We start from the raw sequence: 7,060 nt of genomic DNA on the forward strand, positions 1-7,060 counted from the left end.
GGCCCTGGTGAAAACAATCCACCAGCAGCCAGACCAATACAGGTAGCACTTGACAGGCCTCAAACATCATGCCACACATAACCAGCAGGATTTGAACTTCGTGTAGGGAAGCCCCAACAGATTTCAAGTTTATTGCCTTCACCACTCAGCCACGACTAACAGAAGGGCTAAGGGTCATGTGCGACAAAAAAAAAAACATTTGCAGCGCTTACTTTCGCAAAGCCACGTCAGCCGAAGCCTCCGTTTTCACCCACGTTCGCTGCTTGCGGCAAGCACGGGCCACAAGGCCCATCGACAACCACTGCAACAAATGTCAGATAAGGCCGCTGCTTACGCCGCCCTGATGTGCCATGCCTAGCCTGAATCCGGCACAATGAGTGACTGTTAATGGGCTTGCTGAAATAGCTCAGTAGGGAGAGCGTTAGACTGAAGATCTAAAGGTCCCTGGTTCAATCCCGGGTTTCAGCATTGAGGAGTGTGGTTTATGTATATTGAAGGCTGTGTTTGGTTTTTTTGCCTGGGCAATGTCAGTATATGCCAGTAATTTGGTGCTGAAAACAATTCTACAGCTATGTTTTGGTTCCATGGTGTAATGGTTAGCACTCTGAACTTTGACTCCAGTAATGTGAGGTCAACTCTCAGTGGAAATTCTGAAGACTTTCTTTGCAGTATCTGAGCTAACATGCCCAGATTTTTTCAATTGCATGCTCCTTTTGGTCGATCACGAGTTCTACTCACGATCGGGTCATACCATCATAAAAATGGTACCTACTGCCGTCTGGCAAGGCACGTTGCAATACAGATGCGAGTTGGGAGACAAACTTTTGCGGTTCCCAGAGGACTAGCCCCCCACTGTAACCTGAGCTATGTACCGTAATAGGCGAGAGGCCGAGGGCTACGGAGATCGGTGCTGCCCTTTATGCCGCATGGTATGGGAAGGACTTTGATTTGCAGATCAGCGGTGCTGCACAGGTGATGTCATTTGCACCAATGCCTTCTTTTGTGTCCACACGGACTCTATACTATTATCTGCATTGGTGTGCGTTCTTGATCCGCGTGAGTGGAGCCCCATAGACATAGAGTGTGGATGGATAAAGAAACTCATCAAGTTGTTTTCTGATGGTTTCGGTCCCGTGCGTGCCTGCCACCATAACAGTGTTATAGAAATTACCAGTCATACACACCGCCTAGTGGCCAGTGTTAGTAATTACCAGTCATACACATTGCCTCGTGGCCAGTGTTATAATAGTAATTGCCAGTCATGCACACCACCTCGTGCCCTGTTAGTCTGGAGGATAAAAATGGTATTATAACCCCCCGCACATCTCATCTCATCTCATCTCATCTCATCTCATCTCATTATCTCTAGCCGCTTTATCCTGCTCTACAGGGTCGCAGGCAAGCTGGAGCCTATCCCAGCTGACTACGGGCGAAAGCCCCCCGCACATCTAGGGGTAAAAGCTGCCAACCATGTCTCATCTCATCTCATTATCTCTAGCCACTTTATCCTGCTCTACAGGGTCGCAGGCAAGCTGGAGCCTATCCCAGCTGACTACGGGCGAAAGCCCCCTGCACATCTAGGGGTAAAAGCTGCCAACCATGTTTTTTAGTTAAAATGGTTCCTAAGAGACAGAAATATGGTGGTTGGCATCTTTGGAAATGCCTCTGACTATCCCTTGGCAGCCATTTTGAAACTGACTATTGGACAATCTTGAATACCTAAATGTATGGACTCCTGGAGCAATCTACATCATAAAAGTTGTGGTTAAACCTAAGTTTTTTGTTCAATAGATGTTCTGGTATCTACCAACAAGGATTTTATCTGGTGGCCCTCTTGGAATTCAATATGGCTGCCAGAAATGTAATAAAAACATGTAATTTTACCTTCCAGGAAGATACAAACATGACCTTAGTGTCAAAAATTATATGTCTTTGATGGTTAGAAATAATGTGGTTATATTAAATAACATCCACACATCATTAATGAAGCATTTCCAATATAAAATAATGCTAAATTCCAAATTAAATAAATATATATATATATATATATATATATATATATATATATATATCAGACTTGGTCCACCATTCACTTCAAGCATACTGAAAAAATACAGGATGAAGTGGTGAGAGATAAGGAGATGAGACAAGTGTAAGCCATAGTTCATAACTGCCTATAGGTTGACCATTGAAGCATTATGGGTATCAAAGAAATTTCACTCCGTTACCTGCAATATATATTGTTTTTTATGAGTGTGCAACATATGTTACGTTGTCCAATCAGAGACCTGCTTTTATTCACTTAAAAATATGATACTTCAAACATTTTGGTTTGATTTTTCTTGGAAGAACTGGAAAAAGCAGCCAATAAGGTCACTTGTCCCAGAGGCAGCAATCTAGAAGATCCTAGAAGGTGCGGCAGTGTACCTGAAAACAGAGAAAATCAGTGGCTTTATTCAACATGAAAGTAGTTTTCCTCTGCCAATTAAACATTGACGTGTTTTGTAACATGATGCATATTATTTATAAAATGGGAGACAAGGTACAGATGTGATATTGTACAAGACAGTACAAGACAGCCTTACAAGACAGTGTAAACTAGACAGATTGCCTGCTTGACAGTTTTTAACACAGTCTGGATGAAGACACCTTGGAGCTGGAACAAAGACAAGGACACGTGAATTTGGTGAAGACATATATTTTATATAAAGTAGTAAGTCTCTATAGGAATGGAGCTAACGGATCCAAAGCTACATTAAGTATGAGTTTTTGCACTCATTTCTAAGTCTCACATTTTTAAAAACTGTACACTGAGACACTACTATTTGTGTTGTGGATCCCTTGTTTTTTAGTCAGTCATGGAACCCTTATTCAGCTCCAAGAAGAGAAAAAGAGGAAGGGATATTGACTTCCAGAAGTGCTTCATATGTCAACGAGACTGTGGAAGGAACAAGAATGACAAAACTTTACGTCAAGCAAGTGAATCAGGAATGATGACTTTAAAGACCATGTGCATGCCAGGCGGTGCTGTGAAAGACCTCCGCTATGTCTGCACGCATGCGCAACATCTTCCGTCTTGTCTGATCTGCACATCTGCGCCGCGAAAACTTTGACTACTCTGGCTATGGTAAGTAAGAAAGTAAGTAAAAAAGTAAGAGCATACTATACCCGCCTCTGTTCATTAACGGTATATGTGCAGATTCTGTATTCTGGACATTTATTAAAGCTGCCAGAGCAGCTTGAAGGTCCGTTGGATCGATGTAATCAGACATGCTGTTACTTTTTTACTTACTTTCTTACTTCCCGGGCTGGCATGTACAGTATATGACATATGTATGACGTAAACGCGTACCCGACGTGAGCAGATCCGAGCAGAGTTTCGCGTATTGGGTAGTTTAGACGGATATGCAACGGGGGCCGTTTTTAACTTATCCACTTTGGAAGGCGTTTTCAATTTTTTCCGTTTTTCAGCCTCGGAAACGCCGTCCCCGTGTAGACGAAAGGCACTTCCGATAAAATATTTAGTCGTTTTTACCCGACAGCGTCCTCGTGTAAACGGGCCCTTAGTGTTATTTGTTGCTCAAGTTATGCTGTTAACACGGTTTATTTGGACGCACATGAAGTGTAGATTTGCTATCAGGCGAATTGCCACACTGTAAAAAAATATTTGTTGTTTTAACTTAAAGTTAGTGCAAGGGCTGCCTTAAAATTTTGAGTTCACTGGAATTCACATAGTAAGTTAAATTGTTGTGAACTTACTATATTAATTTCAGTGAACTCAAAATTTTAAGGCAGCCCTTAAGGCAACCCTTGCACTAACTTTTTTTAAGTTAAAACAACAAATCATTTTTTACAGTGCACAAATGAAGTCCCGGCTGCCTACAGCATGAAGGGCATGAAGAAGAAAAAGAACTTCAGAGATCTGGCCATATGCAGCGTGCTGATCAGTAAGTGAACTGAAGTCACATTGATTTTTTTTAAATGTGAGGGGAGAAAGTGTTTGGACAGGGAGAAAGCTGGCATTGGGCAAATATTTCATTGTTAACTTTAACTTATAAGTAAAAGATTACATAAAGATATGCTGTCAAGTTGCCTTGAAAGCTGGCGAAATTGCCTTGACAGATAAATTGAATTCTGACAAAATTATATATTTTTCTTGCAGAAGCCTGCACGCGGCTCTTCAAGGTCAAGGTGTTTGAGGTGGAGGAGCTGATAGCTCAAACACTAAAATATGCGCCTCATCGTGGAAAGAAAACTGTCAAGGTAAGTTCATTTGTCATAAGTATAGTTATATACTCTGTGAATCTTACGAATTGTACGGTTGGATAGATCATTGAGACTTGACATTCTGAAGCACATTAAAAATAGTTCTGGGCTCTGTAACAGAATCAAAATACATCCTTATCAATTCTTAATGCAAACTTCTGTTATAAACCCTGAGAGAAGATATGCAATGTGGAATGAGACTTACTTTTCAAATTCAGGTTTTCATGAGATTTATATACTTTTGAAATACATGTATAGGTTTTCATGATAATAATTTCATGATGTCCTGTCACTCATAGTTTCATTATAATGTTTAATGATGTCCTATCCATAACATTTTTGCTTTAGGAGCCCATTGCTGTAGAAAGTCCTGCAGAAGAAGACGGAACATCGGAAGAAGACACTCCAGTTGAATGAAAATAATAGTAAAACGATGGTCATCGATGATTGGATGATTGGATGGATGCATGGGTCAGATGACCCTTAACAAGACTGTCACACTTTTATATATATATATATATATATATATATATATATATATATATATATATATATATATATATATACGTATTGCTCGGACATTTCCAAATAGTTTCCTGGATAAAATAATTATAATGTATTTTATGAGAAACAGTTGCAGAATGAGGATCTTAAGTTCATCAGCATTCAATAAAAGTTGTATGAATGTAGCATTTCTTTTTATGTTTTATATGGATTGAAAGAAGGTTAGCAAATAACGTTCTAAGAACTTTTACAAAACTTTCCTAAATAACGTTACGTTATTGACAACGTTCTTAGAACTTTACTGTACTAACGTTATACTAACGTTATGATGTAACGTTCTCAGAATGTTACACACTAACGTTATTGTGTAACGTTCTAAGAACTTTGACAAAACTTTCCTAAATAACGTTCTTAGAACGTTATTGACAACGTTCTTAGAACGTTAGTGTACTAACGTTATACTAACGTTATTGTGTAACGTTCTAAGAACTAAATAAAAACTTTCCTAAATAACGTTCTCAGAATGTTACCATATAACGTTCCCGTAACATTTGAATAACGTTCTTAGAACGTTCTCAGAACATAATTTTGTTAGCTGGGTGATTACACTGAACTTTGATGAATATGGGTCATGTATATCATGTAAAACAAAATTATGTGATTAAGGGATGATGACTTTTGACTTTCATCAAGCACTGTTTTTTTTTCAATTTATTCTGTGATTCAAACTTTCAAACATGGATTTAGGTGGATTGGTCACACTAAATTTCCTATACACTCACTGTGCACTTTATTAGGAACGCCTGCACACCTGCACATTTTTGCAATTGTCTCATCAGCCAATTATGTGGCAGCAGCATAATATGAAAATCATACAGATACAGGGCAAGAGCTTCAAGTAATGTTTACATCAAACATCAGAATGAAGAAAAAGTGTGATCTCTGTGATTTTGATCATGGCATGGTTGTTGGTACCAGAAAGACCGGTTTGAGTATTTCAGAGGCTACTGATCTTCCGGGATTTTCACACACACACACCAGTCTCAACAGGTTACACAGGATGGTGAGAAAAACAAACAAACAAAAAACTGAGTGAGCGACAGTTCTCTGGGTAGAAACACCTTGTTTATAACAGAGGAAAAGGGCCAGATTAGTTTGAGGTGCCAGGAAGGATATACTAACTCAAATAATCACTGTTTACAACTGTGGTGAGCAGAAAAGCATCTCAGCATGGACAAAACACTCAACATTGCACTGGGTTGGCTACAATAGCGGAAGTCCACATCAGGTTCCACTCCTGTCTGCCAAGGGCAGGAATCTGAGGCTATCATGGACACAGGCTCACCCAAATTGGACAGTTGAAGATTTCCAAGATTTCCACAGACTGACCACTGGATAGGTTGTAGAAATACAGGAGACACCTGAAAAATGTGTGTATAATGTGTCTCAGATGTTTGTATACCTGTGATGGTGCAATTGAGTGACAAAAAACAGGAAGAGCTTAGCAACTGCGCACCACTCATCAGTAATGAAATGCCGGCTATGGAGAATGGCCACGATGAGGAGAACATTTGTAATCTGTTCAAACTACTGGAAGATAAGGTGTGTGTACTACATGTGCCTGAATGGCTTTATATCTGCACTGTGGTGTTAAAATCCACAAATGAAGCATTAGACCTATATCTACTGATCATTTGAGCTATTAGAGTGAATAAGTGTTGGATTGTGTCTCTCTGAAGCGAGTCTACAGATGCAGCTGGTGGAGAAACTGAGGCTACAGATGGAAGTGCAGGAAGAGGCATAACGTGAACAGGTCTATCATAGCATATCAGTGTTTCTCAACTACTGGGCCACGGCCCAGTAGTGGGCCGTGAAGCACCATCTAGTGGGCCATGAATTTTTTGTTTAAGTTTGAAGCCAAATACTAAATAGTTCAGGATGTCGTAGTGTCCCAAACCCAGTAGCTGGTTTACCGTACACTTTTCAAGTGGAATAAATACATTTGTGGGTAAATTAATAAGAAGAAGCCTTTATTTTTGTCACATTCCTTCTTTGCATTTAATCCGCATGTGCGCGCACACACACATACATACAGAGAGACAGAGAGTGCGTGCGCAGAATAAATAAAGACATTTGTGGGTAAATTATATGGATCTGCGATGCCTGCTGGAAGAGAAGAGCAGGGAGGTTTGAGAAGTAAGCAAATGTGGTTTATTTACACCTGATACTAAAACTTGTAGTGTCCTAGCAACCATCTCAAACAAACAAAAAGCCTAGAAATTCCGACTTA

At 39.9% G+C, this 7,060-nt stretch overlaps 1 non-coding gene across 1 annotated transcript; it reads left to right on the forward strand.

Annotated features, from left to right (window-relative positions):
* The first annotated feature begins 395 nt into the window (after positions 1 to 395).
* Positions 396 to 468, forward strand: trnaf-gaa (transfer RNA phenylalanine (anticodon GAA)). Its single transcript has one exon. It is a non-coding gene; the product is annotated as a tRNA-Phe (tRNA).
* Positions 469 to 7,060: the final 6,592 nt, after the last annotated feature.

This window comes from Neoarius graeffei, chromosome 1, assembly GCF_027579695.1.
Source record: "Neoarius graeffei isolate fNeoGra1 chromosome 1, fNeoGra1.pri, whole genome shotgun sequence".
Taxonomy (NCBI): Eukaryota; Metazoa; Chordata; class Actinopteri; order Siluriformes; family Ariidae; genus Neoarius; species Neoarius graeffei.